Source organism: Dermacentor albipictus, chromosome 5 (assembly GCF_038994185.2).
Source record: "Dermacentor albipictus isolate Rhodes 1998 colony chromosome 5, USDA_Dalb.pri_finalv2, whole genome shotgun sequence".
NCBI lineage: Eukaryota > Metazoa > Arthropoda > Arachnida > Ixodida > Ixodidae > Dermacentor > Dermacentor albipictus.
Window position 1 is genome coordinate 11,676,559 of NC_091825.1, and position 18,052 is coordinate 11,694,610.

At 50.6% G+C, this 18,052-nt stretch overlaps 1 protein-coding gene across 1 annotated transcript in view; it reads left to right on the forward strand.

Moving 5' to 3' along the window:
* Positions 1-18,052, forward strand: part of LOC135918042 (uncharacterized) — a 567,488-nt gene that overhangs the window by 182,008 nt on the left and 367,428 nt on the right. The gene's annotated exons all lie outside the window — the stretch shown is intronic.

Consider the following 18,052-nt stretch of genomic DNA (forward strand, 5'->3'; position numbering starts at 1 on the left):
CGACCCGAGCCTCTCTGCTCGTACAAAGAGACCTGCAAGCATAATATTCTCTCAAGATGAGTCCTCCCTTTGCCGGACTCCTCGCTGTGCAGGACCCAGGCAGTCACTCTCAGACTTCTACAAACAAGCACTCACCCGAGTCCCGCGGCTCTGCACACAATGTACCCCGAACGGTTCCCAAGCCCGGACTGCCCCCTGTGTGGTGGTTATGTGGACTTTGAGCATGTGCTGTTGGGCTATGCCTCTGCCTTTCACCCAAGAGGAAATGATGAAGCCTATTCAGGACGAGGACCAGACCTCTCAAATCTTGGCAATCCAGAAGGCCCGCGAGAAGGCCGTCAGGTTTGACCTGATGGTCCCTGAGCAGGCCCTAGCCAGGTGACATTGAGTTTACTCGCATCTAATGTTGACCGAATAAAGTTGTTTCACTTAGTCACTCAGTACCTGGGGTTCTTTAACGTGCACCCATTGTCAAATCACGGCCGGGAGGTCCGTGATATAATCCCTCACAATGGCAAAGCCACTACGCCCCCACGGCGGATCTCTTTATATATATATATATATATATATATATATATATTGTCAGGCGTCTTTTCGCCCCATAACACATTGGCGGAGTTACAATGCCAGCGCACGGCGGAGTCGAGAATGCTTCGAGCAGCTCACCAACCACTCGTCAACCATCCGCCGCCACCCACTAATGTCGTGTTCACACAACCGTGTGACCCTGGTACCATTTACGGCTCTCACGACAACGACGCTGAAGACTGGCTTCAGCTGTACGAACGGGTGAGCACTAGCAACTACTGGGTTCTGGCTTTCATGCTAGCGAACATCCTATTTTACCTGGCGAGCACGGCACAAGTGAGATTTCCGAACTACGAACTGGAATTTACGAGCTAGGAGGTACGTAAGCAAAAGCTCATGGGTCTGTTTGGCAAGCCCATCGGACACCATCGGGCTGCTCAGAAAGAACTTGTATGCCGAGCTCAGACTTGCACCGAGTCCTATGTGACATACATCCAGGACGTGCTCGCGCTTTGTCGCAAAGTCGATTACACGATCCCGGAAACGGAAAAGGTTGCGCATATGCTCAATGGTATCGTCGATGACGCGTTTACGCTTCCGGTTTTTTAGAACTCATCGACATTGCAAGAAATCATCAATGAACGCCGATGCTGTGAAGAAGCAAAATACCGCCGTGTTACTCCGAACTTCACATGTCTTCCGAACACGGCCGCGACGTCTACCTGCGTAGGCCTCCGTCCACCACCCATTTCACCCGTTCCTGCTGCATCCGACAATATTGTGCGCATAATCCTCCGCGAGATTGAAGCCGCCTCCCCAGTTCCCCTTCAGGTGCGTAACCCCAACGAGTTCCATGAAACCACAGGAACAGAAGGCCCACAAGGAAATGCCATTTATTTATCAAGGTGAGTGCGATGGTGTCAAGGCTACCATCGTCGAGCATATACGCCTCATTGCGCAAGTGCAGTCTCTTCTACTTGCACCGCGAGGCACTATGAATACTGTCCACTCCATTGCTCCCCCTTAGCGATGAAGACGCTGCCGTTGAGCAGTTTAAGCTCTGGAGATGGCACTGCCAGGGACTAGATGAGCTGGCTTCAAGCGGTCGGTCGAAATTTTCTTCGCATCTACAGAAGTGTGAAAAACTTTTGCGTCACGCCTGTGGACTCTGAAGGGATCACCGTAAGGAGCTTGTAAGGACCGCGAGTAGCGTCGTGACGGGTAAATAAGTGACTGCTATGACGTAAACATGGGCTCATGTAAAGATTTCTGCGGTCATTACGAAGCGGCGGTGGTAGAACAGTGGCCATTGTAATGCGATGGCGATCGGCGTAAGAGTGTAGGACAACAGATGACGATTCCGAGGCGAAAAACTCACCGGACACGCGAAGTGTCGTGCCGAAAACGAGTGCTGCTAAGGAACACTGTGTATGTGCTTTCAGAGCTGTGCGAAGACTTAGTAGAACCAAAGGTCGGCGCTCTGTCCATGGAATCATGGAGTCATGGGCACGAAGTGCTGCTTTTAGTGGATTATGGAATCGTTCTACCATGCCATTAGAACTTGGGTGATAAGCTGTCGGTCATATGTGCGTTGCACCCAAAAGACGGGAAAGAGCTTGAAAGAGGGTTGAGTCAAATTGTCTTCCTCTGTCTGACGTTATGGTGTGTGGCACGCCATAAAGAGAAATCCAGGTATTTAGTATGACCTGGGCTACAGACTCTGCAGTAATGTGAGAGAGTGGCATTCCTTCAAGCCAGTGTGTGAAGAGGCCGATGCAAGTGATTATGCATCGTTGGTTCGAGAATGGTGGTAGCAGAGCAACGATAACAATGTGAATGTGGCGGAAACGAATGTCTAGTGGTGAAAAAATGACCAGGCGCTCTCAGAGTGTGTCGACTGACCTTGACGCGGTAGCACTGTATGCATGCCCGTGCTCGGCAACAGACGGCAGCGTTCATACGCGCCCACAGATTCGCGGGAAGTGACCAGATGTTGTGTGGCACGTACTCCAGTGTGCGATAAAGAATGTAGTGCGTCAAAAACCTGCTGCCGAAATTGTTGTGCAACGTACGGTCGAGGAGGACCCGTAAACATGCCGCATATCACTGTGATGTTGCAGCCAAGCAGCAAGATATTTTCGAAGCGCAGAAAACAGTGGGCAGTCCGGAGTACTTGAAGTTTATGGTTAGCGGTAGCGCGGCGGACGGAGTCAATGGCGCACCGATTTGGCTTTACATTTATACGGATCTGTGACACCGCGTCAGCGACGGGATTATTGGAACCACTGATATGTCGAATATCAGTAGTGAATTGGGAGATATGTGCAAGCTGGCGAATTGTGTGGGAGGAACTGTTAGACGCAATAGCATACATGAGCAGTTTGTAGTCAGTGATAATAAAGAACTGGCGTCCTTTGAGATTGCGAGGGAAGTGGCCGACTGCGAGGTAGAGTCCTAGCAATTCGGGACGGAAAGTGCTGAAGCGGGTTTCTCGCGGTGTCACCTGCCTTAAAAAGAAAGATATAGGCTGCCATGTCTCGCTAACCAGCTGTTGAAACACGGCGCCAGCAGCTATGTCAGAGGCGTCTACTAGAACGGACATTGGAGAGTCTGGTTGTGGGTATGCCAGTATAGTGGTGGTAGCAAGGGCATTCTTGGCAGAGATAGAAGCAGATTCAGCAGCTTTAGTCCATGATATAGGCGTGCTAGCTCGTTGTGTGCCAAAGAGGAGAATGTGCAGATGCTGGAAAATTGAAGCACAACGAGGAATGAAAGGGTGATAGAAACTGATGAGACCGAAAAATGCCCGTGATTGCTTGGTGGAAGAGGGACGTGGAAATCAATAATGGCTTTGACGCGGGATGGGACGGGTTCGCTGCCGTGCTCGTCTACTCGATGACCCAGGGAATAGAGAGAAGCACCGCCAACCTCACTCTTCGAGATGTTTACAACACTAGGCCATATTGACGGAGGCATTCAAACACATTACGTAGGTCAGATTCGTGTTCCACAGCAGAACTACTGAATACAATAATGTCGTCTAAATAGACGAAGCAACAAGTCAGGCCACGGAGCACCTGATCGACGAACCGCTGAAATGTTTGAGCGGCATTACGGAGGCTCAATGGCAAGCGCACATATTCAAACATGCTAAAATGGATAATGATTGCAGTTTAAGGAATGTCGGAAGGTTCCATAGAAATATGATGGCAGGCTTTTACTAGATCCACCTTGCCAATTATGCATTAACCATGAAGCGATTAGGTGAAATCCTGGATGTGGAGTATAGGGTACCTATCGAAAATCGTCTCTTTGTTTAAGGCGCGGTAATCACCACACGGCCGCCAATCACCCATCTTCTTAAGCACAATGTGTAAAGCAGATGACCAAGGGCTGGCGGAAGAACGACCGAAGCCCAACTCGAGCATATTGACACGTATACTTATCTTTATTGGGCAACCATGTTTCGCAGCCTAACAAAAGTAATCGCACAGCGTGGGACGCGCCTGTATGTACCGAAGTTTCTGGAACGTTATCGATGCTTCTATCTGCTGTCTGTTGTCGCTGAACGTTATGTTATCTGATTGCATCACTTGACGCGAATGGTGTAGAACTTTGTGGAAGGCATGCGGGTCCGAACGATTAGTCTGGAACATTCGATGACTGCTCTATAAAAGCCGACGCGCTTGACCCTCTGATCAGATTTTCGACGATCGCCGAGCGTGTTCGCCGCCATCGTTGCGCTTTAAGTGTAGCCTGTTTTGTGGGCACAGGTTCGCCCAATAAATGCTAGTTTTGTCTTTCACAGTACTGCTACTGTGTTCTTTAACGTCACTACCACGTGACATCTGGTGGAGGTGCTAGTGCGTTCATGTACCGAACGCCCCCGCAAAGTCGCGATGCAAGCCCAAAGCCCGAGGACAAAACTAACATCGCCGAAGACCAGCGTGCTAGCCGCAGACTGCAAAGACTGCCCCCAGAGCAGGGACTTCTGCCTGAAACGACAAAGAAGATAGTGATCAAGACAACCCAAATGGCTGCCCCAGTGTCCCCCGTTATCCTACAGCAACCTCGGGACCCACCAACTTTCCATGGAGCAGCAACTGAGGACCCGGAATACTGGCTGGAGACGTACGAGCGAATCACGACTTTCAACAACTGGGACTCCGACGACAAGTTGCGGCACGTATACTTCGCCCTAGAAGACGCCGCCAGAACGTGGTTCGAGAACAGGGAGTCGACATTGACAACATGGGACCTGTTCCGTACCGGCTTCATGCGCACCTTTACAAGCGTCGTGCGCAAGGAAAGGGCCGAAGCCATGCTGGACGCCCGAGTGCAACTACCGAACGAGAACGTTGCCATCTTCACGGAGGAAATGAAGCGTCTCTTCCGCCACGCCGACCCGGATATGCCCGAGGAGAAGAAAGTCCGCCTTCTCATGCGTGGTGTGAAGGAAGAACTTTTCGGCGCAATGGTACGAATCCCACCGAAGACCGTAGAAGAGTTCCTTCGCGAGGCAACCAGCATCGAGAAGACACTCGAGATGCGAAACCGGCAATTCGATCGCCGCACGAACGCGACAAACTACGCCGGACTTCAGTCACTGGCCACCGACGACCTGCGCGAGACTATCCGAGCTGTCGTGCGGGAGGAGCTACAAAAGCTGTTCCCATCATCACAGCCTCAGGTGGCTTCGATTGCCTATGTCGTGCGTGAGGAACTCCAACAACAACTTGGAGTAGCCCCTGAATCGCCGCAGCCCGAGCCGCAAGCAATGACCTACGCCGCCGTCGCACGCCGTCAAGGCCCCCCTCCGCGACCGCGCCAGGCCCCTGTCACCCCGCAGTTTCGTCGTCCGCCGCCGCCGCCGCCGCCAGCACGACCACCCGTCGCCCAGCGCACCTACCCGAGGAAGACAGACGTTTGGCGCGCTCCTGACCACCGCCCGCTCTGCTACCACTGCGGGGAAGCCGGCCATGTGTACCGCCGATGCCCATACCGGGAGATGGGACTGCGAGGTTTCGCCGTTAACGCGCGGCGGCCGCAGATTGGCGAACGACCTCGCGATATCGCCGACTACCTCGCCGCCACTCAGTGGAGCCATCGACGAGCTTCCCGTTCGCCGTCACCAGGCCGCTACCTGTCGCCGCAGCGCCGACCATACACTGGCCCAGCCCGCGGCCGGTCCGTCAGCCCATATCCGGAAAACTAAAAGCAGCAACCGATGGAGGTGCGGTTGCTGTTCGTCGAACTGACGAAGATCCTCCGCCGCCGACGAAGACGACGAAGCAACCATCTCGATGACCTAATGACGACACGCCGCCGTCCCGACGAAGTCAGGAAGCCAAAACTACACCGACGAAAGACGACTTGACGACGCGACGTTCAAGCTTCAGTTTAACACGACGCAGCCGTGATCCGACGCCAAGACCCAACTGCAACGCCAGACGAAGAACCACCGACCTCGACGTGCTTCTCGACGGACACGCGGTTACCGCCTTAGTGGACACAGGGGCTGATTACTCCGTCATGAGTGGACACATCGCCGCCCAGCTGAAGAAGGTTAAGACTGCATGGGAAGGCCCTCAAATTCGCACCGCAGGAGGACACCTCATCACGCCGACTGGAATCTGCACGGCAAGAATAACCATTCATTACCGAACTTACCCTGCCACTTTCGTTATCCTCCAACAGTGTTCACGAGACGTCATTCTCGGTATGGACTTCCTGAACCAACACGGCGCAATCATCGACCTGAAGTCACAGTCAATAACGCTGTCGGAAGATAAAGCGATACCGCCGGAGAGCCCTCGTAGTCACCATGCCTTGAGTATGCTCGAAGATCAAGTGAGCATCCCGCCTCACTCCAGCATTGTTATTTTGGTCGGCACCGAAACACCCGCTGACGTAGAAGGCGTCATCGAAGACGACCAACGTCTTCTGCTCGACCGTGAAATTTGCGTCGCAAGAGGGATCGCTCGACTGCACGGAGGAAACACGAAAGTGTTGCTGACAAACTTCAGCAAGGAGTTCAAGCACATCAACAAGGGCACGACCATCGCATACATCGAGGAAATTGTGGAAACCAGCGATGCCTTTGTCCTCTCGGATTCTGTCGCATCTACCCCGACGACTGTAGTTCCCGAGCCAGACTTCGACATAAGTCCAAGTCTCCCCGTGATTAAGCAGCAACAGCTCAGAAGTCTGCTTCGACGATACAAAAGCTGCTTTTCGACGTCATCGAGGATTCGACAAACACCAGTCGCAAAGCATCGCATAATAACCGAAGAATGCGCTCGACCACTACGCCAGAGCCCTTACCGAGTTTCGACGCGGGAACGTGAAGCTATAAGAGAACAAGTCGACGAAATGCTGCGCGACGACATCATCCAGCCGTCGAAAAGCCCGTGGGCATCCCCTGTTGTCCTGGTAAAGAAAAAGGACGGAAGCCTACGTTTCTGTGTCGATTATCGTCGACTGAACAAGATCACGAAGAAGGATGTATACCCCCTCCCACGGATAGACGACGCATTGGATCGGCTCTGCAACGCTAAATACTTCTCGTCGATGGACCTCAAGTCTGGCTATTGGCAAATAGAAGTCGACGAAAGAGATCGCGAAAAGACCGCCTTCATCACCCCAGACGGCCTCTACGAGTTCAAGGTTATGCCATTTGAACTGTGCTCGGCACCTGCAACGTTCCAGCGCGTCATGGACACGGTTTTAGCAGGATTGAAGTGGCAGACCTGTCTCGTTTACTTGGATGACGTCGTTGTCTTCGCCGAAAATTTCAACGATCACCTTAGGCGGCTTGCAACAGTACTCGAGGCCATCAAGTCATCAGGGCTCACTCTGAAGCCAGAAAAGTGCCGCTTCGCCTACGATGAGCTTCTGTTCCTAGGCCACGTCATCAGCAAGTCTGGAGTCCGCCCCGACCCGGAGAAGACAGCTGCCATCGCAAAGTTCCCGCAGCCCACCGACAAGAAGGCAGTGCGTAGATTTCTTGGCATGTGTGCTTACTACAGGCGATTTGTCAAGGACTTTTCACGCATCGCTGAGCCGCTGACACAGCTAACTAAATGTGACATTGAGTTCAAGTGGGAAACGCCGCAGGCCGACGCATTTGAAGAACTCAAACGACGCATGCAGACTCCGCCCGTACTTGCGCACTTCGACGAGCACGCCAATACCGAAATTCACACTGACGCCAGTAGCCTAGGCCTCTGTGCCGTCCTAGTCCAGAGAAAAGATGGACATGAACACGTGATAGCTTACGCTAGCCGGTCGTTGTCAAAAGCGGAAGGCAATTATTCCACAACGGAAAAGGAATGCCTCGCCATCGTTTGGGCTACAGCGAAATTTCGCCCCTACCTATATGGCAGGCCATTCAGAGTGGTCAGCGACCATCACGCGTTGTGTTGGCTAGCTAACTTAAAGGACCCTTCAGAACGGCTGGCACGGTGGAGCCTCAGACTACAAGAATACGACATTACTGTAACATACAAGTCCGGACGAAAACACTCAGATGCCGATTGCCTATCACGCGCCCCCATTGACCCGCCGCCGCAAGATAACGAGGATGACGACGCCTTCCTTGGAATAATAAGCGCGGAAGACTTCGCTGATCAACAACGAGGGGACCCGGAGCTAAAAGCCCTTGTCGAGTATTTGGAAGGGCACACCGACGTTGTCCCTAGGTCATTTAAGCGTGGACTATCTTCGTTCACGCTTCAAAACAACCTACTCGTGAAGAAAAACTTTTCACCCGTCCGCGCCAACTACCTTCTTGTTGTTCCGTCGGCGCTGCGTCCAGAAGTACTGCACGCCTTACACGACGATCCAACCGCTGGGCACCTCGGATTCTCCCGGACGCTGTCGAGAATACAGGAAAGGTATTACTGGCCGCGTCTGACCGCCGACGTCGCCCGTTACGTTAAGACATGCCGAGACTGTCAACGACGCAAGACACCACCGACAAGGCCAGCAGGGTTACTACAACCGATCGAACCTCCTCGTCGACCATTCGACCAGATTGGGATGGATTTGTTGGGGCCGTTTCCGACGTCAACATCCGGGAATAAGTGGATCGTCGTGGCGACGGACTATCTCACCCGCTTCGCTGAAACAAAAGCTCTACCGAAAGGCAGCGCAGCCGAGGTGGCGAAATTTTTCGTCGAGAACATCCTGCTGCGACATGGCGCCCCAAAAGTCCTCATTACCGACAGAGGAACGGCTTTTACAGCAGAGCTCACCCAAGCCATTCTGCAATATAGCCAGACAAGCCACAGGAGGACAACTGCCTACCATCCGCAAACGAATGGTCTCACGGAGCGCCTGAATAAGACCCTCGCCGACATGCTAGCGATGTACGTCGACGTTGAGCACAAGACGTGGGACGCGGTCCTGCCGTATGTAACCTTCGCTTACAACACGGCGGTGCAAGAAACAACACAGATCACGCCGTTTAAGCTGGTTTACGGCAGGAACCCGACGACGACGCTCGACGCCATGCTGCCCCACGTCATTGACGAAGAGAATGTTGACGTCGCTAGCTATCTCCAGCGCGCCGAAGAAGCCCGACAGCTCGCCCGCCTGCGGATCAAGGACCAACCGAGGACCGACAGCCGATACTACAACCTCCGACGACGCTTCGTCGAGTACCAGCCCGGCGACCGTGTTTGGGTATGGACCCCGATACGCCGACGAGGACTCAGTGAGAAACCACTCCGACGCTATTTCGGACCCCACAAGGTCATCCGACGCATTGGCGCTCTGGACTATGAGGTCGTGCCAGACGGCATTTTGCATTCACAGCGGCGCCGCGCACGATCTGAAGTGGTCCACGTGGTGCGCCTTAAACCCTTTTACGGACGCTGACAAACTTCGCCATTTTTGTTCTTTTCTTTGCTACGAGTGCTTTTGTTCATTACCTTCGTTTCTTTGCAGCATCGGGTCGATGCTTTTTAAGAGGGGGGTATTGACACGTATACTTATCTTTATCGGGCAACCATGTTTCGCAGCCTAACAAAAGTAATCGCACAGCGTGGGACGCGCCTGTATGTACCGAAGTTTCTGGAACGTTATCGATGCTTCTATCTGCTGTCTGTTGTCGCTGAACGTTATGTTATCTGATTGCATCACTTGACGCGAATGGTGTAGAACTTTGTGGAAGGCATGCGGGTCCGAACGATTAGTCTGGAACATTCGATGACTGCTCTATAAAAGCCGACGCGCTTGACCGTCTGATCAGATTTTCGACGATTGCCGAGCGTGTTCGCCGCCATCGTTGCGCTTTAAGTGTAGCCTGTTTTGTGGGCACAGGTTCGCCCAATAAATGCTAGTTTTGTCTTTCACAGTACTGCTACTGTGTTCTTTAACGTCACTACCACGTGACAATATGTTCGAATTCTTGCTTTGAAATTTTCAGACGGTCTGGTGCTAAGCGGCGAGGTCGAGCGTAGAGTGGTGGTCCTTTAGTCGCAATGTAGTGCGTGACGTTGTGTACTATTGAATGATCTGGCGAGGGTGGTTCGAACAGCTCTGAAAATTTTAGCAGGGTTGTGGATCAGGGTTTCGGTAACTGGGTGTGTGCTTGCACGAGACGCAAGGCTAGTGCAGATGTGGTGATACCTTGGACAGACATGTTTGTTGAGGAGTCAAGAAGGCGGCAGTCTCGAAGGTCAACGAGAAGGTTAAACTTCGACAGAAAATCAGCGCCGGTTATCGGACCATGGGCGTGAGCGACGGTGAATGCCCATCGAAAAGGGCATCGTGGACCAAGGTCGAGAGTGACAGATTTCTGGCCATAGGTTTTAAAGTTGGAACCATTGACGGCAGTGAGAAAAGTGTCTTCTGCTGTCTTGAAGAGTATTGGGGGAATGACACAAATTTCCACAACAGTGTCTACAAAATAGGGAACTTTCGTGGCACGGTCGGTGACGTAGAAGAGACGGCTTGATGCAGAGCCAGTAGCACTAGCCATCATCAGCCCGACCGTTTCCTGGAAAGTTGCAAGGTGGACGGCACTGCATTGTGCGAGTACCATATCTGGCGTGAACCCAACAAATATAAGGAGACGGAGGGCGTGGCACGTTTCCGTCATGCGAGCGATGCCACTGCGGATGGTTATTCTCCCGAAAGCCTAATGCAGCCAACTGGCCAGTTAAATCCTCTACTTGCGCAGTAATGTGCGTGCTCCAACTCTCTGGTTTGAAAAGGTGCTGCTGTAACTCGGGTTATGTCGCAACGAGTGCATTACAACGGTCAACAGCGGTTATCACATGATGGAAAGAATCCATAATCTTGTCTGCCATGGTCGCTAAGGCTTCGACAGACGTCGTAGTAGGTGAGGCACATGAAATCATGCCTACCTGTTTCGGTAGAGGCTGTACGAAGAGCTCCCGAAGGATTTTCGCGTCTGATGATGATGGACTGGTTCCCAGGAGTTGTGACATGCGGAGAAGCAGCGCAGTGGGATTTCTGTCACAAAGTTCCTCCGATGAGAGGAGCTTCTGAATCCGTCACAACTTAGAGTTGGTGGTGCGCCGTAGTAACCACCGCCTAAGGGTGTGGTACTGATAACCGGGCGTAGGAGCTAGCAAAATGTCGCGGACCAAAGCTGCAGTAGTAGCGTTAAACGCACTGATGACGTTATCGTACTTGGCTGCCTGAGACGTGACGTGGTGACGGCGAAACTGTGCCTCGAGGGGACGAACCAGAGTTCACAGTCAAAGGGCCAGAATTAGGGAAGTTTGAGTGCGGTGACGCAAGACGTTCTGTTTTCTCCGAGACGTTGTTTTCCGGCAGCCGGTTCCATGGCGTCGAGAAGAAACTTGGTAGACGTATGCAGTTGTGATGTAGTACGACGTTCGGGTCACCAACTCATAGGAACAGAAGGCCTACAAAGAACTGCCATTTATTGATCAAATGACTCCGATGATGTCGCGGTTATCATCGTCGAGCTTGTATGCATGATGGCCCTAGTCCAGTTTCTTCTTCCACCACGGGGCACAATTAATACTGTCCACTAGACAACCACTTTGCTTATCCCTGGCGTTGTGCGGCAAGAACTACCACACGCAGAGTTACAGACGCTTTGCCCAGTTAGGGGACCTGACTACCGCTCACCGCACCTGAGTTATAGCGACCCCCAACCGTTCGTGCTCGTTATCAGAATTCTGCACAATGGCGCACTTCTTCTGACGCTTTGGACACATTTCCTGCCATCGTCGCAGTGCTTGGAACTAGCAGCCTTGGCCGATCTGTCAAAACCTCCGACGTCCAAGGTGGTAGTTCCCGAGTGCCGGTACACAATGACGATGAGAATCCTCCGCCATCATCGCCAGCACGATGAACCCGCTCCCCTTCATCATCCCGAAATCTGCCCCGCTCAGCTCTGCGTCATCGCTCTTCCTCATTCTCTGGCCGCTCATCAGAAATCTGACGGCTGCAGCTCCGTCAGGTGAGCCTGCCACGACGACCGCACCCTAAGGTCCTCTGCTCACACTGCCTGGACATCCCAATCTCATCAACGTAGGCGTGGACGGAGTAGCTGTCACTGCACTCATTGACACCGGCACCCACATTTCGGTCGTGAAATCAAACCTCCGTATTCGTCTGAAGAAAGTTCGTACCCCTGCTCCAATCGTTGTAGTCCGCGTACCCGATGGTGCGACTCCGGCTGTTGCTGGGTTGTGTACTGCCCGTGTCACTGTTGCCGGATGCCACACTTCAGTTTTGTTTTACGTCTTGGATCAGTGCCCACATGCAATCATCTAATGACTTGACACATTCGGCTCTTGCTGACTGCTCTGCATGGGTTATCCAGTTTGCCTTACCTTAAGCCATTGAGCCGTCTGATCCTGCGCCGAGTCGGCTGTGTTGCGCCGATTACATTCGTCTCCCACATCTACCCGGGATGTTCCTTGACGTCTCACCTGATCCTCATACGGACGATGGTGATTACATCGTGTGGCCCAACGACTCTGTTCACAGAATGTCATGTTCCCGCACTTCGTCATTAGTATAAAGCGCAATGCCGCATGTTTCCCTATTGTGAATTTTGAAGGGGATTACGGTCACTGTCCAAGTCTGATGTATCATCATCATGTAATCACCAGTCTGATGGATTATACATAAGACTAGGTCAGTGACCGTGATCCTTTTCATTTTTATGCCTGACTAGACGAACTTTCGTCGAACCCTTGATTTTGTGAATTTTGGACAATTCCCTCATGTGATAACCCAGGGTATCTTTCTTGCAACCCTAGCTCCAGCCTGCGACTATCATGTTTCCGTTTTAACTGATCCTGCTGGACCGTCTTCTGCTGCCATTCGTTCGAACCCCACAATGTTAAATAACATAACCAAGATCATCGCCACTGACCGGCTGCCCACGTACACGCGCTTCTGGGTCTACTCATGTCGCACCAGGTCATTTTTCATCTCAATGACGCACCACTTGGCCAAACAAGAGTCGTGAAGCATCGGATTCACACCGGCGATGCCAAACCCATACACCTACGTCATTATCGTGTATTCTCCGCTGAGCGCCAGGTTAAACAAACAGAACATGAGAAGGTACTTCTCCCGTGATATTACCACATCTTCTTCAAGCCGATGGGCATCTCCGGTCCTACTCGTTAAAAAGAAGGACAACAGCTGGCGCTTCCGTATAGACTATCGGACTCTTAACCAAGTTATGAAAAAGCGTGTACCCCTTACCGGACAGATGACGCCGTTTACTTTGTCAGTGCTCCCAAGTGTTTCCTTCGATAGGTCTTCGTTGCGGGTATCGGCATATTGCAGCTGACAATATGGATCGTGAAAAGACTGCGTTGATACACCTGATAGGCTCTATCAGTTTAAGGTGATGCCATTCGGCCTATGCAATGCTCCCGCCACAGCCGAACCAATAATCGAAGCCCTCCTTCTCGGCTTGAAGCGGTCAATCTGCTTGTGCTACCTCGACCTTCGAACGTCTCTCAAGAGTTCTTTCAGATTTCCGCAAGGCGAGACTTCAGCTCAATTCGATGAATTTTCATTTCGTACACCGGCAACATACTGTGCTCGGACACTTCGTCGATTCTTCCGGTGTTCCTCCCGACCCGGAGAAACTTCGCATGGTCAAACATTTCCCTGTTCCCACGTGCGCAACCGACGTTCGAAGCTTTGTAGGCCTCTGCTCCTACTTCCGCCGATTCGTGAGAAATTTTGTTGCTGTCGCATGCGCTCCAACTGAAGTTAGAAGACGTGCGTATAAGTAGTCTTTTGGGTCACGAAATAAACCATCAGTTGGAAGTTAGCGCTCACCCTGTTCTCCGTTCCTTTTCATTACCACTTCCACTTTCCTTTTTTACTCATTCTGTGCTGCGCTAGAAGCCTAAGAACCTCTAATGGGACTTTTTAAGGAAGACGCGACTTTTGTCTGGGCTTCTGGCCAAGCTAGTGCAATCGTTAAACTGACGACGCGACTCACGTCGCCACTGATTCTGGGCCACTTCGACATGTCCACCCCAAAAGAGGTTCGCACCGACGCCAGTGGCCATGGTATCGGCGCTGTTTTTTTTCACAACGACGGCACGGTTGCGATCGCGTCATTGTGTACTCCAGCCGTTGTCTGTCACCAGCCGAGAGCAATTACTCGATCACCGAACGGGAATGCCTCACCCTTGTTTGGGCAGCAAGTAAATTTAGCGGCTACCTCTAGCGACGCCCTTTCACGGTCATCACCGATCACCATGCCCTATGGTGGCTTCTGCGTTTAAAAGATCCAGCTGAACGTCTCGGTCGGTAAGCCATACGGCTCCAAGACGACTCTCACACAGTGGTGTATAATACAGGCGGATTCCATTAGGACACTGATTGCGTTCCTTGTCATCCAGTAAACCCACCAGACCAACCTGAGGACAGCGAGTCAACTTGTGTCCTCGCGCTTACCACGTTTCGTGACATCGCAGATGAGAAGCGACGTGATCCTTAGGTGAGACACATCGTTCTCAGTCTGATGGACCTGCCAACGTCACCCTGTTCGCGTATGTTTGTGCTGCAAGATGCCATATTGTACAGTTACAACATGCACCCAGATGGCCCTGAACTGCTACTGGTCGTTCTCAAGCATATGCGTAAGACTGTGCTCGCACATTTGCATTATGTCCCAACCCCTGGTCATCTCGGATTCTCAAAGACGTATGACCCTGTTCGGCGTCGTTTCTTCTGGCCCGTCATTTACCGTTCCGTTTGCCGTTACGTCGCCTCCTGTAAATCTTGTCAGTACCGCAAGAAAGCAGCAGCCCTACCAGGTGGCGGTCTTCATGCATAGAAATACCATCTTCTCTATTATTTCGAGTTGGTCTTGATCTCCTTGGCGCTTTCCCTTTTTCGCTTAGTGGGAACAAGTGTATAGCAGTGGCTGCGGACTACACCATCCGTTACGCGATCACGCGGGCTCTCCCTACCAGTTGTGCAACCGACGTCGCTGACTTCCTTCTCGACACAGTGATACTTCAGGATGACGCTCCCCGAAAACTCCTTACCGACCAGAGCCACTACTTTCTCTCACAGGTTGTCGAGGACATCCTGCACACCTCCGCTAGAAAATACAAGTTTTCAATGGCGTATCACGCTCAGTTGGGATGGGGTACGTTTGGCAGGGCTTCTCAGATCATGAACAGCAGGTTGCCATTATCTCTCAAGAGAAAAGTGTATAACAGCTGTGTCTTACCAGTACTCACGTACGGGGCAGAAACCTGGAGCCTAACGAAAAGGGTTCTACTTCAATTCAGGACGGCGTAACGAGCTATGGAAAGAATGATGGGTGTAACGTTAAGGTATAAGAGCAGATTGGGTGAGGGAACAAAGGCGAGTTAATTACATCTTAGTTGAAATCAAGAAAGAGAAATGGGAATGGGCAGGTCATGTAATGAGGAGGGAAGATAACCGATGGTCATTAAAGGTTACGCACTGAATTGCAAGGGAAGGGAAGTGTAGCTGGGGGCGGCAGAAAGTTAGGTGGGTGGATGAGATTAGGAAGTTCGGAGGGACAACATGGCCACAATTAGTACATGCCCGGGGTAGTTGGAGAAGTATGGGAGAGGCCCTTGCCCTGCAGTGGGCGTAACCAGGCTGATGATGATGATGATGCTCACTCTGAGACCAAAGGCCTCACAGAGCTGCTAAATAGAACTATAAGAGAAAGGCTCGCTATGTACTTCTCCACCGACCACTGTGACTGGGATGCCGCTCGGCCGTTCGTCACATTCGTCTACAATACCTCCCGCTATAATTGTACTGGTTTCCCTCCATTCTTTTTCTCTTTTATGGACGAGGCCATATACCACCGTTTAGCACGATTATCCCAGCCGTTCCCGATACAACGCCACAATATGCCCAAGATGCCATATATAGAGCGACCGAGGCGCGTGAGATTGCACGCCTCCGTCTGACCATTTCCCAAGAAAACAACGAGGCATATATGACGCTCGTAACCGCGAGGTGCACATTAACCCTGGTGACATCGTGCTTCTTTGGAAGCCAGCATGGTGATCTGGTCTTTGTGAGAAGCTGATTTCACCCTACTCAGGCCCATACCGTGTCCTGCGTCAAGTGACAGACGTGACCTACGACATAGAACCGCTCGAACTGAAGCGATATCACTCAAACCTACTACGCGCCGGGGACGCGTATTTCCAATTGCTAGTAGGTACAGCGGAGCATGGCACTTGTGGAGACGACAGACTTTTGCGCGCATGTGCGAGTAAGAGCGGTTGCGAGAGAGAAAATGTGGGGACTTTTGCTCCTTGAATATACGACTCATACGAAACAAAAATTGGCGGCGGTGTATGCATACATGTAAAGGCTGGATTTGTGTACGAATATGTTGAAGATTTGTCTGTGTGTACAGAGGACATCGAGGCGTTTACCTTAAAGTATCAAAGCTATACGTTTGTAGTGATGTACAGGCCACCTGATGGCAATATTGATTCATTTATACAATATTTAGAAAATCTATTTTCCATTGTCAATGAGCTTAACTATACATTGGTTCTGGGAGGAGACATAAACATAGATATGTTGAGCAATACACCTAAGCAGATGAGGTTTTCAGACTTTGTTGCATCCTTTTTCTTAAGAAACGTAATCACTATGCCAACGCATATTACCGATAGCAGTTCTACTCTGCTAGACTTGTTCATTACGAATAGTACAAATAGTACAATACAGGCAGGCGTCCTTGATGCCCCAATAAGCGATCATTTGCCCATATACTCAGTCCTTAACAACATAACTAATAAGGGGAGTCAAACGTTTCCTGCCACTTATTTTCAACAAATAAAACCACGAACCTTATCGGCTTTCAGAGACGAAATTAGCAGAATAAATTGGAGTAGTGTTCTATCATGCTGCTCTTCTGACGTCGCATATGATGGTTCTATTGATGCCCTATGTTCTGTGTATAAAAAACATTTTACTTACAATGCTTTTAAGAGACCGAGGCGGGCTCGCAAACCTTGGATTTCTTCAGCAATACTTAATATGATAAAAGAAAAAAATAGGTTATATCGAGCGTTTCTGATAAAGCGAGACCCGGATAAATTCAAAGCTTTCAATGCATACAGAAACAAACTCACATACAGAAACAAGCTAAACGTAATTATTACTTCATGATCTTTGATGGAGTCACTGATTCCAAACAAATGTGGAACAAACTAAATTCTATCATATCTCCTAGACAAGTTACTAACGATATTCGTGAGCTCTCTATCAACAATGAATTATATAAAGGAGCCGTTCTAGCAAACAAGTTCAATGAGTATTTCACCGCGTTGGTTGACAGTACTCCAAATAGTGATTCATCAGATTATTTGCCTCCCCCACTGATGGATTCTTTGTTTGCGAATCCCACAGACGCGCAGGAAGTTATCAGTGTTTTTTGCAACTTCTAAATGAGTAAAAGTGAGGACATAGATGGCCTAAAATTGAAACCTGTAATATTTGTCCTTGATCTTATATGTGCCTGCTTAGCTCACATTTATAATCTCGTGCTTACCACAGGAGTGTTTCCGCAAAGAATGAAAACTGCTAAGGTAACGGTTATATACAAAGGCGGAGACAAGGGCATTTTAGGTAATTATAGACCCATATCAATTTTGCCGGTTTTTTCTAGGGGCTGCGAAAAACTTATTTTCATTCGACTGTCTAAGTTTTTTAATAGACATAAGTTTATTACGTCGTCACAGTTCGGCTTTCAGTCGGGCCTGTCTACCGAAAGTGCCTTACTTTACTAAAAGGAATTGATTCTAAGGAATATGGAGGCAAAGAAACTTACCCTAGGAATATTCCTAGATTTCTCCAAGGCATTTGACAGGATAAATCATTCTACTATGTTAGAAAAACGGGAATGTTATGGAGTCCGTGGTGTCATTTTAACTTTAATCAAAAGCTATTTATCTAATCGGCAACAGTGCGTCTCAGTCAACCGAGAGCTATCATCACCCATGAAAGTTAAAAATGGGGTACCACA